Here is a 17,904-nt window from a genome sequence, read left to right as displayed (position 1 = left end):
TATCTTCTCCCCCTCCTTCAAACATACATATATCACCGGGCACGCGTGCACGTGCGCGCGCACACACACACACACACACATTTACACATTACAATGAAAGCAGACGTATTCATATACACATCATATGCAAAAATATATCACATATTGTTCTCTATTAAGTAAGCTGACTTAGTTAATTATCTTAGTTTTTTTGTTAGTTAGATTCAATTGTGATGTTTTTACTAAGCTATGTTAATTAAATACACCAACTCATTAGATAATCTATTAACTAAAACATCCTAGGGTTTCTGGCTCTGCTCTTGTTGCGCATATCCCGCAATCAGTGCATTCCAATAGACGAGATTCCTCAAGCACTTTTTGTGCTATCTCAAGCGCACCACATCTCTTTTCAACAGCCTCGCCGCTATCAGCATCTTGCGTAGAGCCGCATGCAGCCTTCAAGATGCATGAGTAGGTGATTGCCTCTGGAGAGGGGCCCTCGCTTCGCATCTGCTGACATTAGGAACACGAATATAGCACTGCAACTGAGAGGGAGCTTGGCAGTTCTGAAAGTCGTCAGCGACAACGACGATGCTATTTTTATTAGTTGCACGATGAGCCGGAGATTTTGATTTCTAACGAAGGAAAAACAGTGTTGTGCTGGCCAAGTATTATAAAGCAAACGCTGCCTGACACGCTTTCTAGTGCGTGAAGGATCCATTGTTGACAACATGACGGACAAATTACTGGAGCGTGAAGCTCTACAGATACTGAAGCCGCAGGAAGATCGACCCGTCCTCTGGCCCACAACCAGAACCAGTGCCTATTATATGAAGACATTCGCAAGCAGGCGAACTTCCAGACCAATTTCTCGTATTGCAACTTCCTCATCGCCGGCCTCCTCAGGTATCCCTCATGCAGCAATATCCCCAGCCGCAGCGCCAAATCCTGCTTCCCCTCCACGTTCTGTACCCACTCCTACTTTGCCCCCTCCACCAAAGCTGGCCACCCAGACCAATCACAAGGAGCTTTGGACGTGTTTCTAGATAGCAAGTTAGAGTACATGCTCAATAATTCCTAGTTACAAGTAGGAGTTTTCACATTTAATCTAGCAACGAAGCTAGCAATTTTCTAATTCATCTAGCAAATCACAAACTCCTATATAGCAACTTGCTCTTGGACATGTTGATCTAGTAAGTTTATATAGTAAGTCATAAACTCCTATATAGAAACCTATTCTTGGACGTCCTTATCTAGTAAGTTATGAACTCCTATATAGTAGCCAGCTCTTTGGCATCCTCATCTGGTAGTTTATAAACTCCTATATAGAAAAGGGTGTTTCATCTAGTTATTTATCACTTACAATGGATCAAGTAATTGTAGTAAGTTTGTCTGCCCCTAATTTCATTTTAGTAAAAATTCATTAAGCATAGTTAAACAACTAATTATTGAGAAATATCATGGTTACTCGTTCGATATCAATAAGTTTCTTAATTGATATATTTGTTACTAATACAAATAAGAAAACAAAATAAAGTCTCATAGTTGTAGACGAAGCTATAAAAGGAAAGGGATCAAAACATTTTACATCTCACACACTCTATCATTGATATGCAAGTACCACAATTGCACACATTGTCCTTAGAGAGGAAAAGATATTACAGAATGATGAAGATTATTGTAATTTTTTTGAATAATTTATGTTATATTCATCCAAATAATATTAATGATACAATTCCTAACACAAACTAGATCACAATCTACACGAAAAAAACATCCAATTCAAATGTAAGTTGGATACCCTACAAGTACAGTCCACGTTGTGTTGATTATTCAAAAGTCTCATTAACTTCTTCACAAGCTTGGGCCACTAGCATCAAGTTATAAATTTATTAAATCAAAATATTTACATCTTCCAGATTATGCTAGAATACAAGGTCAAAATATCAATGTGGAGGTATATTTAAAACCTAGATTTCTTCAAAGTTTTCAACAAGCTTAGTTGGTAACACCAATTTAGGAATTTTGGGACTTATTCAAGTCCCATTTTTAAAAATGAGAGTTGAGCTGTAACATTTAATGGCCTAATAACTTATGTGTAGCGGAAATTAGCATGAACATAGTGGGCATTTCATTAGAATAGATTCCTAATGAGAATTACAAGAGTGCTTGGGTGGAGAGAGCAACAAAAAGCATAACACCTAGTTAGATAGCATCGACAATACTTTCAAAAGAGAGAGAAATTAAGCTATTGACAACAGTTGAGGACCGTATTTTCATGGAGCCGGTCCCCCCTCCAAAAGGCTTTGTATTATGGTTTCTCCCATCAAGAGAGACATTGTACAATACAATTCTTTGTGTTCCTTCAAGACTAGCTAGTGCAATGAAGATGGAAACTTCATGCACTAAGCAAAACACTTAACAAACACAACTTGAATTATCCCCGTTTCAGACCCAAGACCTCACACACCTTCAAAGATGGTGAGAGCTAGCAGGGTATGAGAGTAGATTGAGAGGAAGATCGAAGAAGTATCTTACGAGAAAGATGTACGTCTCCTCACATAATCACTCATATGTAGCATAGCTTAGCTTAGTAATTAGCTTGGTAGAGGAGATGAGCATGCATTGAAGCTTGGCTCTTGGTTGGATTTGCATCCACATGCCAAGAGAGTGTTGATGTAGGCTTCTATCTCACAAGCTTGGAGTAGGTGATGAGTTCTCCATTAAAGCTTGGGAAGAGATAGTCTTCTCTTTCTTCACACATGAACTTGTGTGAGTGTGTGTGTGATAATGCCTTGCAAAAATCAGCCCCCCCCCCCTCTCTCTCTTGGGCGAGCCCTCTTGCTAATTGCTCTTGCTGAAGCCTCATTGGCCCTCCCCAAGTCAAGCCAATTACAATTAAGCAGCATAAGTGATAGCCTTCTGACATGTGTCCCCCTTTCCCCTTTTGTGAGAGCTTTAGGTAATTAAATAATTAAACTAAACTCTCATTGGACCCCTTTGCCTCCTGGCCAATAGGAATCAGGCAAGCCATGGGGCTCCTGAATGCTCATTGGACCCCTTGGGAGACTGCCCAATAGTCTTCTAGGAGACTTAATTCTCATTGGTTTCTTTTATTAAATTTTTTAAAGTTAATTAAACTAGATTTACTCTAGCTTAATTCTCATTGGTCCACTTCAAGGGTCATCCAATAGAAATTGGGCACACCTTGTGGGCATCTGGCCTAGGGAGCTGACATGTGTCCCTCATTCCCTTTGTGTAAAGGGAGCCTGTGTGTGTGTGTGTGTGTGTGTGGCTTTCTCTCTCATCCCCTACCTTTAGGGCTCGCCCCCTCCCATGTAGGGATGTGCAAAGACTTTTAGGGCACACACAAAGCATCCAATTTTCCCTAGGGTTGACCTTGGACACAACCTTTGAATTTTGGAACCTTAGCATTTTGGAAGTCTTAATGGGCTGAACCTTAGAGTCTTTTCAGCCCATTGTTGCACATGGCTCTTTTGCAGATGCCCCCCCCTTTGGATCCCTATTTTCCCTCCTTTGGATCCCTACTGTGGCCGGTCTGCTAGCTTAACACCAATATTCTAGCTTTTTCTCCCCTGGCCTTCCCCACATTAAATGATCAGTTTAATATGAGAAAATCATTTAGGAGAATTAGATATTGATTATTATGACATGAGCTTTGAGCTTTTATTGGCTTACTTTGAATACTCATACCCTTTGAATAACACCAAATTGTTACTAGAACACCGATTTAGGTTTCATTTTCAAAAGGGTCCCTGCAAGGTAACTCTTATTTGACACGTTAAACTATCTAAACACACAAAAAAACCACCATTAATCATAAAGAAAACATCAAGATAAGTTGCACCTTTTCAAGTACATATCTTAAATAATTCATGCAAAAAAACAGTGGATTATTTTAATGCTATGACTCTAGAAGATCTTATCAAGTGCTGATTTTTTCTATTACAAAAACATGAACTGTCATGTTTTCTATTCGAATGTCATTGCTAGTTATTTGAACCCTTTGTTAGGGATTCACAAAAGCATTTTATTCATTTACTAAATGCAAGATACCAGACATCCTTACTAATATTTGGAGTTACACTTTGCAAACTTTATCCCTTCTTTTATCACAAGAAGTACATAGGCTTCAACACATTAGTATGGTAAGCGTAACAAGCTCTGTTCTATATCAAACTGAGGGTGAAAGAGAGAGTACATAAACGATCACAAGGACGCTGATGAATTTAACTAAATATTTTCTACAATGAGAAAGAGGTTTCTCCATATGGGTATGATTTGTTCCATCTTGCTAGCTTGTGATGATACTCTCTATTGACCAAATAGACACTTAGATAGCATGTGGTCAACTTCACCTTTTTATTGGGTCTAGCAACCTTAGTGTTGTGTTTGTGGCTCCTTAATAAGCTGTTTGTGATGTTATTGTGGCTCATCATGAGGTTTCTCTTGTTCATTGAAAAATCCTTTCACTTTTCGACATGCTATTCCACACATCCACATTATATTTTAGAGGTTGTTTCCATCAATGTGATGCACAAGTAGATCTACCTCAAGTCTCCATTGTACATGCAAACTTCAAGCTACTCATCTAGACCTCGTCTACAAATGTGGGGACTAAACCATTAGTTCATTTTTGTGTCACGCTCAAATTAAGATCTAGAGAATTATTCAAAAGATTCATTACTTTGTTAGCGTACAAGGTAAAATCACAGCACTGCGCTCTCATTAACCCACGTGGCTACTCTTTAAAAATGTGGGGACTAAACCATTAGTTCTTTTTTGTGTCACGCTCAAATTGAGATCTAAGCATTATTCAAAAGCTTCATTACTTTGTTAGCTCGGAGCTTTGTTTGCAGGTTTGTCTCTGGCCACTGTTTGAGAGAGAGAGAGAGAGAGAGAAGGCTATAAAGCGAGTAACATCTTTTTGACGCTCCTCCTTTCAACCAAAGCCATCATCACAGCACGTTATAATTTCCACACACATATTCACAGGAGTAATTGCTACAAGAGGCTGTGACTTTTTTCTAGCTAGTACTGAAGGAAGTAACAAGCATTGCTGGATGTGGGTCTACAGATTACCCTTCTCTTTCTATGCTTTTCTTCTGTGCTCCAAAATAGTGTGCATTTACCCTACGCTTAAGCAACTTATTAGGAGATTAATTAGCTGCTATGGCCTGGAAGTCAAAATCCAGATGCAAAGTGAGGGCCTCTCTCCAGCTGCAATCACCTACGCACAGGCATCTAGAAGGCATGTGGCTCTGTCGCGCTTTTCTAATCGTTGCAGTCAAAATTTAGATGCAAGGTGAGGGCCTCTCTCATGTTGCAATCACCTATGCATGCATAGATGCAATCACCTACACAAGCATCACATGTTGCAAGATTTTTTAATCACACATCGATCACATGCGTTGACGACTTTCAAATCTATCATGCTCCCTATCAGGTGTTCTGTTCACAATGTCAGCAGATGCGAAGCGAGGGCCTATGTTTCGATGCAATCACCTACGCATGCATCTTGAAGGCAATATGTGGCTCTTTGCAAGATAAAAGATGTCGTGCCTTGCACCGCCTTGGTCGACATGTATGCTTAATGTGGTGCGCTTGAGAAAGCACAAAAAGTGCTTGGAGTGTCACCTCTTGGAATGCATTAATTGCTGCATGTGCCCAACTAGCTATTGTACTGGCACCTTATACCTGTTCACATGAAAGCAAAGAGCCATGAAGAAAAGACTACCTCATTGACATGGTGAGCGCATTCTTCAGTAGCATAGAGTCTCTAGGCCAAAGCTCCTCCCTATTCATTCTAGCAATAGAAGGTCGACAATGTCACTGTTTGCCTCATCGGCATATTGGCATCGACTTTCTTTTGCAGTGAAGCCTCTGTGCCTTCCCCGTGTAGCAATCATAGCAGCTTTGTGTGCAACAAGACCCAGTGGCTAGATGAATAGTATGTCCAACTTCAACTACCTTACTCAGCTTGTTTCTGCAAGTGCAACTAGTTATGACCAGCATTATGCCGCTCCAAGTATAGCACATGGAGATTCAACAACCCTGTGCCCTCGACCATCCTTCAATGTTCATGGAAATGATATACAACAGGTCCCATGCCTAATTCTCAAGATTCACACCATTTTCATTCCGCGTAGTATGCCCGCGTAGCAGCAAGCCGGACAGACCCAGAAAGCAGTATCAAAGGAGTCCTCATTCCCCATGACTCTAGAGAGTGGTCCAAATCCCTCTCTGAACAAGCAATGGAAGCGGCCTCATATCTTATAGTTAACGGGACGTGTCCTGGCCTCTGTTGGTACTCCGTTGTATCGAAGCTAGTGTCTTGTCACAACGTCATCCTTCGCAAGCTGGAGAAGACGCGCTATATAGAAAGCCATCTTCGTGCCTAGCTCATGTGTGGGTTGTATCCAAAATCACAATTGTGTACCATAGTTACCCAACTCTGACAAGCCCCAAAGTGTAAGATCACAGCTCGAAGAGGTGAATGCACCCATTCGTAGGAGAAGGCCCACGTTCACACCTGAATTGAGTAGTAGTTTACATCTTGAATAGAGGGAGATCACTGATTCCTTTAGAGCACTTCAGAGCCAACTTATACCAGAGGTATATTAGTTGATTGAGCCATTGAGCTTAGAGAGCTCGATGCCTATGTATACGAGGGAGACCACAACATCAATGGAGGCTCCATAGAGGATCATGACAATTCTAGAACGACATATATGGGAGACGCTCAATACGACTATTTGCATTGGCGGACATTGACCCGATGCCGGTGTCCTCGGGCATTGATGATGATGATTTTAGTCTCACTTTATGTCAGTTTTTTTTATACCAAGGCATTGGATTAGATCCATCAATATTAAAAAAAGGACCTTTTGAAGAGGCCAGCTATATTAACATTTTATTTCATTTCATTCATTCTCTCTCTCTCTCTCTCTCTCTCTCTCTCTCTCTCTCTCTCTCTCTCTCTACCCTATCGCTATCGCCAGCACATCTTTCTACACGCGGGAAACCTAACCGCTTTACTAATTGCAACTTGCGAAGCTAGCTGCATCCATGGCGCCCTGCATTTAGCAGTCGAGCTGCACCGCGCCAATCGACAGTTAGCCGTGCGAGCTGCTGCTCAAGCTCCCTTCTCCTGCCTCTCGTTATCGTATTTGTACAGGAAGTAATGGAGCAAAGCACGCACCAGAACTTCTATACCCAAGTATAGAGGACAACTTTGTAGGAGAGGTTCTAAGGTGTGCCTGTTCAGGTGCTTCAAACTCCAAAAAGCTTAAACGTGACTGTATTACTTGCTGTGAAAAGTGCAGAGTATGCACAAAGCCAAGAAAGTCAATGCTTGCTTTTGATTATATTCCAGTAGGACCTCAACTGAAGCTTCTTACAAGGAGTAGAACCTTTTGTCATGAGCTATTGAGTTTGTGGCGCCATAAAAATCAATGGTGTAAGGGGGATGCATTTTCTACGGGAAGGCATATAAAGGAATTTTGGGATGGAACAATATTCCAAGGAGTGAAGAACTTTTGGGACCCATTGTCAACATATGAGCTGCCAGTTGTTTGCTCTACACCTGGATGTAAGAAGTCTTACACGACTTTTCCCTTTGACAAACGCTCTCAAAAACTTGAAGATGCATGGGATGCTGATCGAGCAGTGTACACTTTTATCTGCTCCGAATGCAAGGAAGAAATCGAATGTGAGAAAAGGTTGTGCAAGGTAATGATGTCTATCTTCCTCTTTTTCTTAGCAAAATATACACTGAATGTCCTTACTTACTCTGATTGTTGGTGTGCATAATCAGGGTGACCCTAGAAATATAGCTCTCTTGTTGCATTGGGACGGGTTTCAAACTTCAAGAACCACACAAAAAAGTTGTGGGGTTGTGGAGATTATGGTGCTCATTGCTGGAAAACAAAACTCTATGGATATCATGCCAGTCTTGTTTATTCCACAAAGCTGCAAAAAGATTATTAAGTCTTCCGGCGATGTCTTCGGATCATTTCTGAAACCATTAGTGGATGAGTTGGAATCACTTTATATTGATGGAGTGGATGTATTATATGAGTATCCACTAGAAAACATCTTTGATGATACGAGGGTGGAATCTAAATTCTGTAAGATACGAATTATGGTTATGATGGTTACCGGAGACCATCCGGCCCAATGCAAGATTGGCTTGTTCAAGAATGGGGGACAAGAGTTCTGCAGGAGAGATAAGCCACATGCATCACTTGCAAGAGATAGGCCTGGACTAGAAGGGAGGTATATTTACAATGAAAATTGTTTACAAGTCAGATACCCACCAGTTGCAAGAACAACAAACGAGATGGTTCATGCCATAGCTGAGGCAAAGAGGTGTTGTACTTTTGCTGAGAAGGACGAGATTTGGAAGAAAGCTGGTTTATCAGGGGAGTCAATACTTTGGAGACTCTTTGACTTATATGGATTTGACCCCTCTCTTGACTTGGTTTTTGATGTAATGCACACCTTGTCTCTAAATGTTTTCAAGAAGTATATTGCACACTTATTCCAGAATGCAGATTCTTTAGTGAAGAAAAATATTGATGAAGCCACTTTGACTGTTACAAAATTGGCACCAGCATCTATTCGCTATGGTCGGTGGCCAAACTCACCAAGTGTCTATTATGAATCCTTCAAGGCGGAAGAGAATCAAAAGTTTATGCAGTGGTGTCTACCATATATTCTAAGAGTCGTAGATGGTATTCCGCATGAGATGCAAACTTTAGGAATCTTGTTGGTGGACATAGCACATAGCTTTTATGGCTACAGTCGAGAACATGGAATGTCGGCTACTGACATTCAGGCTATCAAATCCTTGATGCAATCTTGGAGAATCCAAAAGGAGGAATACTCAGGAGCAAACTCATCACCCTTGGAGCATGTAGCTGGAAGTGGGGAACTACTTGAGGATATTTTGCGGCATGGACTACATGACATATATTGGTGCTATATGTTCGAACGTTTAGTGAAAGCGTACAGTGCTATCAAAACAAATAGCATAAATGATGAAGCATCTTTTGTACAATTCTATCTGAGAATGTTTTTCACAAAAGTATTCCAAGCAATCCAACATGATAAAGATGCCCTGCTACCTTGTGATAGAGTCCTACAACAATTGCATAGTGTATTGGGTCAAACTACTGCAGCTGATTGTGCAATCGGGGCCTCCATTGAGTGCTGCACTTCACATCTTGATGGACTATTCAACGTTACTTCTATTGGAAAGGCAAGATCGTTGTGGAACGACATCTTAAAGTATGGCAAGAGAGCATCTTGTACTGATAACATTCTTATGAAGGGTATTGCAATATCAAAGAGGAGGGGGAATTATAGGGTTCCAACATCTGAGGAGGTTACCTACTTAAGGAGCTTTTGGAACATCAATGATGAAATCTTTTCATTTGGTGATGTACAAACATATGACAAAGTCTTCTATAAAGGAGAACTTTTCAAGATTGGCAATGATGTAGTTGTAAAGGTGGACGCGTTAGACACCTTGTCTGAGGAGAGAGGTCATTGGAAAGCTCGCATAACCTCTTTCTTCTCCATGCAGCTTGATGGGAAAGCAATGATGTTTTTTGGTGCAACTTACTACAAACAATGTATTACAGGAGACAATTATTCAGAGGAACTAGTCATAGATACAATGACTGGAATGAGCATTCTTCAGAAAACACCGCTTCCATTTACTTGGGATAGTGTGCGGCCTATCTATTCTTTGCTTCATAAATTTATCCCATTGCCATTACCGAGGAGCCAAAGATTGATTGCATATGAAGTTAAGGACCTAAAGCAGAGGGCTAAGCTACTAATGGAAGGCAATTGTGGGAATGTACCCTTGTGGTTGGAGCATGATGACATTGTCAAAGTCCGTTTAGAAAACAATGGTACAATACAATTCAAGCATGCTGTTGTAAGATGTGTACAATGTGACAGCAAAATCACAAAGCTTGCTATTTTGAAATCTGATGCAAGTGATCCTCATATATGGAAAGTTCATGAGGAGGAAAACACATGGAGAGATTGGGATTCTTGTGTTCTTTTAATCAAAGATTGGATTGTACTAAAACGTAAAAAAGTTAGAAATCTTGGAGAAAGTGATCGATGGATCCCTATTTTATGGAGATGTCCATAAGTCAAGGACATGAGAAAAAGACATTCATAAAGTACTTGATCACATAAGGATTTTGCTATTAGAGAAGTAAATGATTTTGTGGTTTGAATTTTATTATATGGTTGAGCATTGTTCTCTCTATGATTTATTTTCATCTTAACTTTTTGTATTGTTCGAGTTATATCTCAAGTGGCACAAATTGAAACTTTTTGGAGTCTATCTTATCTGCATATGTCGACTACTCTTGTAGGGCTCGCATGGATCTTCCACAGTCAATTTTTCAGCAACTAGTTTCACTTCCTCATGAGGAGACTGTGAAACTACTCGACACTTGGAGGGAACATCACTCTTTGGGTAACAAAAGGGTTGTTGGTAACTCAACTAGTTCTCTTCCATATGATCGGATCATATATGATCAAGTCTTTAGAGCTCCTCCTCCTAAACATAGAGAGCACAATAAGTTGTATGGTAGAGAATTTCTTAAAAAAGAGGATCATGGTCAGTATAGAGTGTTGTGTGCAAATTATGGGATGGTGCGAGGGTGGTTTGCAAAGGTAGGGCCAATTGCAGATTTGAGACATAATAGCAAGGGTAAAGATATGGTTTTGAGTATCATCCGAGACAAGATGGGTGAGCTAAAGCCAGTGAAAGTATATGGTGTGGAATATTTGTGGAAAGAGTCCGACATTTACAATTGGTGTATAAAGTCATTGGCGCCCAAAAGAAAGTGGACCAAACAAAAGGCTTGCAAAGGCGCTATAATGGTATAAGTTTTTGTATTATCTTTTTATTTTGCTTTCAAATCATATGCTATGTAGATGTTTATCTTATTCTTGAGTTATGTTACATTTTTAAGGATACTCATGATGTTCAAGAGCTTGACAATGATGGTGTAGAGAAAGAGACAGAATTATCATCAAAGGTAATAGTATAGAATGATTTTTAAGAGTTTTGATATTAAGTTTCTTATTGAGTAATTTTTATTAGGACGAGGATGCTTCCAAGCAAAGTTATGATGAGAACTTTGTAGATGTGGTAGAGGGCGATAAAGACATCTCAGAATCCACACTGGTAATTGATATATACTATTCTTTATACAAGTGTAATGCCGATCTTTTAAGATTTTTTAAAGTTTTGTGTATGTCTTATGTATTCAGAAAGAACCTGATGTATACATTCCAGAAATATCTTGGGACAATGATGAAAATCATATGGCTGCATATGAGGTATATGAAGATCATGCTACTTCTTTTGCTCTCTCTCATTTCATATCTACATGATGATTTATTTATGTGAAAATGTTGGCTTAGGAGTATCAAAATTTTATGAAAGAAAATATCTTTTCTAGTGCACTAGGAGATGTGGATTCAATGTCTTTGTCTGCTGGTCATAATTCTCATGAAACTTCAGTCGAGAAGCCGGTGAGATTTTGTTCATGTTTTTTTTCCATTGTGTAACATTTTTAGAGATGTAAAAAATATCAAGTTGTGTTTTTTGTGTTGGTAGATATCGGATAAGTTAAAGAAAGTTGAAAAAATTGCATCTAAAGGGTGCGATGAAGAGCATTCTAGAAAGAGTACTCGAAAACGGAAGGTATTCAAATTATACTATTAAACTAATGCTAATTGTAAACTTGTTAAATAAATGTCATTAAAGTAAGCTTGGGTTATGTCTTAGGCTACAACTAACTTTGCTGAACTCCTTCCAAAAAAAAAAGAAGGGTCAAAAGCCAAGAGGATTCAAAAGTCAAAGGTAGCTGTTTTGTTTTTTGTTGATGGCTCTAAACACTTATACTATGGTAATAAATCTAAAGTAATGTGTCTTGTCTCTCTTTTTAGGATGTTGAGAAAGATGTTTTTGTTTCTAATGAGAAGGCTACCTTGGAAGTGCACGTTTGTTTTCCATCTTACAAATATATCTTATGCTTACTCTCGAAAAGATTGCAACCATATTCTCTAATTTAACTCTTTATTGTGTAGGCACGCAAACTCACTAGAGAAGATCAAGAAACCATTATGATGAAATGGTTTGGGGTTAGAAGAGTGGAAGAAGTGTATCCATTTGTGAAGCCTACTTACATGGCTTAAAAAAAAACGAACTCCTTTTTTTGTAGAAAAACGTGTGAAACTAGCTCTTCTACTATGTGTGAAGATTTGGTAGCTTGGCTTTTATTAGAAGGCATGATGATTGTAAGACTTGAAAAGATTGGCTCTCTTTCTTTGAAGGATGTAGAAGTAGCTAATGATAAAGACTAATGGTTGTATGATGGACTTTGTAAGAATTCTTGAGAGACATCTATATGAAAGTGCTCATTTTTAGTTTTCTATTTAATCTTTATCTCTTTTAGTCACAGAGTATGTGCTATTTTGTATATGTTATGTTAAATTGATTATTTATGTGGATTATTATAATACAACTACATAGATAGCATTGTGTGGTTACAACTATGTAGATGAAAGAAGAATTCCTTACTATATGGTTAGTTAAAACTCCCATATAGCTATAATATTATGGCTACAGCCATATAGGAGAATCCGACTCAAACTAGTAAGAAATATTGCTATATGGTTACTTAAAACTCCCATATAGCTATAATATTATGCTTCCAACCATATAGGAGTATTCTCATTATTACTAGTTTGCACTCTTACTAGATATGTGTATTCAATCTAGTAAGTTGCCTAGTAATTATATTTTTTTTGCTATATAGAAATGCGTCCAAAGTTCCTTGTGAATATCCTCAACTGCAAGCTCATGCACCGCAATCACATGATGAGCACCATGACCATCAACGTCCACAATGCCCACATTTTCTCCAGCGACGACGAAAGCAGCAGCTCGACTCCGCCACGCTCGCCGCCATATAGAGCCCCCCCTTTGCCCGATGATCCATTCGAGGAAGCAATCCGAATTTTCAACGCTGCAGACGGCGACTGCAACTTATACTCATCGTTGATGGGCACCGGCGCACATATTGAGAGCTCGACATCGCCCTCTTGCTTCTCTACTCATTTGGATGGTCTCTTGCGACAGGACGTTGGTGCACACGCAGCTGGATTTTCCCCACGTTCAGAATGTTGGTCAATATCCCCTCATCATCATGAGTTCAAGTTAGCAGATCATCATCAGGCAGTCAGTACAACCTCCCCTTCGACTAGCACTACAGACCATTTGACTTTCTATTCCCTCTCAACGCGGCGCTCCGATGTTAAGCTGCTTCGACGTAAGAAAAAATCCTCTCAGACCCAATATCGTTGTTTGTTGAAGAATTGCCAATTCCCAGACATTGTCCCTTCTACTCGACCTTCACTTCCCGGTCGTTATAGTCATAAGCTGGCTTCTCAACAAAATTTAAAGGTATAAAAAAATTTGCCAAACTTTTCACTATTCTCCTTTCCTTAATCTTGTAATTTAGATGCTCGATCGAGGGTCCCATAGTTCTACGAGTCGAATAAATTATTACACAAAGCATTCGTATTATTGTTGCAGGAAAAAACCTTTTGCAAGATCTGCACTTGATATTGCTAACTACCCAATGAAGGATAAAAACACATCATCATCAACCAGTGTCTTCAGAATATGTGCCTTTTAATGCACCTTTGAATATTCAATTGTACTCGTCAAAAGATTGTATCACGATGTTTTATAAATGCACACATGAGGACCTTATAGTATAAGGCACTTAAAAGGGTACTAACGACGTTGGTCTAGCGACGCTTTTGGAGAAAATTTCCTCGTTTGTATAAGCATCAATATCACGGTTGGTATATATACTGACTCAGACCAACATTTATGTTGACGTCATTTTGGACAAAAAAATTGAAACCCGTGCAAGCACATTTTGAGGAGAGAGAGAGAGAGAGAGAGAGAGAGAGAGAGAGAGAGAGAAACCCTTTCTCCTATCTTCTCATCTCCCTCCTTCAAACATACATATATCACCACGCACGCGCGCACGCGTGTACACACACACACAAAATTTTTCACTGGACAAAAAAGCTTAGGTGATGATTATTTGAGGAGCCCTTCATCTACATCTCTATTATGCCGCCCATTACATGATCACAGAAACAGATGTCACAGTAGAAGCAGGTGTTTGGACGCTCAGCTAAAGGTAGGATACGAGTCGCCAAGACTACCCCATATTCCCGAGTGCGGGGAGTACTGTTAAAATATCCCCTTAGTTGATGACCATAACTACGGTACAAGAAAATCTTATGAGAAGGTAGAAATTGGGATAGCAGGTATAACCAATCTGAAAAACCTGGCTTTATTGAATATTCTATGTAATAATACTGTGGCCCTAGGCCCAGTGCCTCAGCAACCATCGCCAATCGGATATTGTTTTTGAAATGCTCATGACCCCAAAGAGTCACTCGCGTCACTCGGTCCTGATAGGTCCACCACTTAGTTTGGGAAACTGAGGTTCCTAACTGCGGAAATAAATGAAGTTCATAACGGAGTAAGATTGCTCTCCGAGTAGATGTACTTGATAGATAAAGATGTGCAGTTGCTATGGAAAAAACCTGTTCTTGACTGTATGCCATAATTTGTTAGATATTCCGGGTAAGCAGATTAGCTGAAGATGCTAAACTCCGAAAATGTTACTTTGGACTTGGTTTTTGTAAGAATATCACCCATCCTTTATAGACCCACCTTTTTTTGACTCCTAGACCAGATTGGAAAGAAAATAGATTACCCAAAACTGATTATACTCTCACCATTAAGATCGGCGCATATTTTACCCTAGTAGATAATTGAATGACATAAAGCTTACTATAGGGTTGGGAAGTAGGTGTAAACCTACTATTTAAGATCATCCGAGGCTTAATACAATAAACTCGTAACAAATTTGCGGACTAGGTATCGACTATGGGAATAGATTGCTATCTATTGCAATTGGGTATGTGGTGTACAATATGAGCTGTCCGTGCATTTAACTTTATACTATCTGTTCATTGTTCAAAAAATGCTATGTAGCAGGGTTTGTTACACTGGGTATGCAATGTAGCTGGAGTTGCTTCGGAAAATTTACTTTGGACTCGGTATTTTGTAAAATATCACTTTCTCTTTTATGAACCCACTTTACGACTCTGAGACGAAAATGAAAATTAAAAAAAACTACCCAATAGTGGTTAAATCTCTCACCTTTTAGCATGACATGAGCTTACTGTATGGTTCGGGGAATTATATGAGAACAGATGGGTATGGTCTTCCAAGGCTGGATGCAATAACTCCGACCGGGTGTAGACTATGGGAATACATAGTTATTTGGGGCCATGAGGTGGCGGACAATATGGCCTGTCCTTGCATGTAACTTAAAATTATCTTTACCTTTTTTAGGATAAATTAAAAATGCTATGTGTTTGGTTTTTTATTCCCTGCATTAAGTGATCGTGCCTCCTGCTGCACGCTACCGCCTGTACTGTGGGGTGGGTCTGCAGAGCCGATTGGGTAAGCAGAATTAGCGCGAAAGGGCCTGTATCTACTGGATCTCTCGCTGGGGGTAATCCTTGAGGATTTGCCCTCATTTAGCGACCTCGATTGTAGGGGCTGGTACAACTGGGTGGCGCGTCTTCTGCAGATGGCATCAACTTGTATAAATGACTCACAAGGTGAGTACTCATACTCACTTAGCGGTGTTTTTCCATTTTCACCTCTCTGTGTGTGAGTTCAATACTGTGTGAGTGATTATCTGCTAAAGCTGTGGGCTCAACATGCCGAAAAAATATGAGAAGACGATCGTGGAGGTTTCCTCAGCTCCTAATCTACAGGTTAACATAAATCTGTTCTGCTCTTTAGACTGTTGAAAGATTGTATAGCCGGAAGATTTGGCTGTAGCTTATTTCTTTGGAAAATGGAAATTTTGGAATTTTGCTCAATCTGTTCTTTTTGTAAAAAGAACCAGGGTTTGTAAATCTGTTTTGTTCTTGTTTATGGTATGTATCTCATATTGCTAAGAATCATTGGGAATTTTACTATTGGTTTACTTAATAGGAGATGTGAAGTAGTGATTCTCTAATAATGTTAGATTTCCGTGGAAAAAGCGGTGTGGCAAATAATGGCTGGGTTCTGAAAACGGTTTTTTAGCTGAGATTACTGCCAGGTTTCGATGGTATGCTAATGAATGACTGTACTGATTACTATGGCATGCTGTCTAAATGGAAATTGGTGTTTCTATGAGGTTTTTTTTTACTTTCCAAAAGAAGGTAAGCACTTTTGTAGTGGGTACTTCAGGGCTTTGAATAAATGCTGGAATTTCATAAAATAAGTTAACTAAAAAATAAACTCAAAACAGTGAGCCTGATGGTTCGGTTACCTCGGTAAGTTGAAAAACAAATTGAATTAGTACTCTAGATAATGGTACAGATCTTGGACGGATTGTTTTAGAACAGACGTCTAATTTATTGATTTAATTAAAAGATATTCTGGAATTACTGAATACTTCGGGTGTATTGCCCTAGTTTCGGAGATTTGGAAATGAATGGCATCATATACAAGAGTGTGGTAGATAGCTGGTTTCAAATGTACCTGGACTTTTTTACCATAGTACTTCACTAGCTGGGAATATTAGTGGATGTTTCCTATTACTGCTCACCTAGTCAGCATACACACTGATTTTTACTAGCCATAGTTCGTTGGAACCTCGAATATTCAATAATATTTGCTGGCCATTGTTTGCTGGTTTTTTATTTTTCTCTCAAGTATATATTAACTGGTCTTTTTCTAACATCTTGCTGTATATAACACAAAATGCTTCTAGTAGGTTGGTTTAAAAAAAGGGGTGCTTGATATGATGAGTATGTCATAAATTTTCCCTTTATCTGAGCCTGGCCGAAGACTTTTAAGATATTTCTCGAACGGTGTCTGAGCTGGCTCTTTGTGACTGAGTCGTTCAGTGTATTGTGGTATACAATTGTTAGCTGACATGTGGTAGTAGTATGTTTGACATGACATAATAGCAAGGTTATTTGTTGATAAAGGTTATGAATTTATCTAAGATAGGGGTATCTCAGGTATGTAAAGTGGTAAATACTGAGTTGTTTTTTGCGGGATATCCCAGCTTGGTTATAAAACTGGTTCCAAAAATAGGATCACTTCCAAAAGTTGTGTATATACAAGGAAGTGGAAAAACCTTTTGCAAGATCTGCACTTGATATTGCTAACTACCCAATGAAGGATAAAAACACATCATCATCAACCACTGTCTTCAGAATATGTGCCTTTTAATGAACCTTTGAACATTCAATTGCTCACAAGTAGTCGTCAAAAGATTGTATCACGATGTTTTATTAATGCACACATGAGGACCTTATAGTATAAGCCACTTAAAAGGGTACCAACGACGTTGGTCGAGCGATGCTTTTGGAGAAAATTTCCTCGTTTATATAAGCATCAATATCACGGTTGGTATATAATATACTGACTTAGAACAACATTTATGTTGACGTCATTTTGGACAAGAAAAATTGAAACCCATGCAAGCACATTTTGAGAAGAGAGAGAAAGAGAGAGAAACCCTTTCTCCTATCTTCTCATCTCTCTCCTTCAAACATACATATATCACCACGCACGCACGCACACACACACACACACACACACACACACACACACACACACACACACACACACACACACACACATTTGCACATTAGAATGAAAGCACACAAACACAAACACATTATGCAGACGTATTCATATACACATGCACATGCAAAAATTTATCACTGCTTATTAATGTTCTCTATTAGGTAAGC

The 17,904-nt window shown here is 39.3% G+C and overlaps 1 pseudogene; it reads left to right on the top strand.

Annotated features, from left to right (window-relative positions):
• The first annotated feature begins 7,906 nt into the window (after window positions 1-7,906).
• On the top strand, window positions 7,907-12,310 carry LOC147445347 (uncharacterized; annotated as a pseudogene).
• Window positions 12,311-17,904: the final 5,594 nt, after the last annotated feature.

The sequence above is a fragment of the Adiantum capillus-veneris genome, chromosome 12 (assembly GCF_014529385.1).
Source record: "Adiantum capillus-veneris isolate H3 chromosome 12, ASM1452938v2, whole genome shotgun sequence".
NCBI lineage: Eukaryota > Viridiplantae > Streptophyta > Polypodiopsida > Polypodiales > Pteridaceae > Adiantum > Adiantum capillus-veneris.
This window is presented reverse-complemented; position numbering and strand designations above follow the sequence as displayed.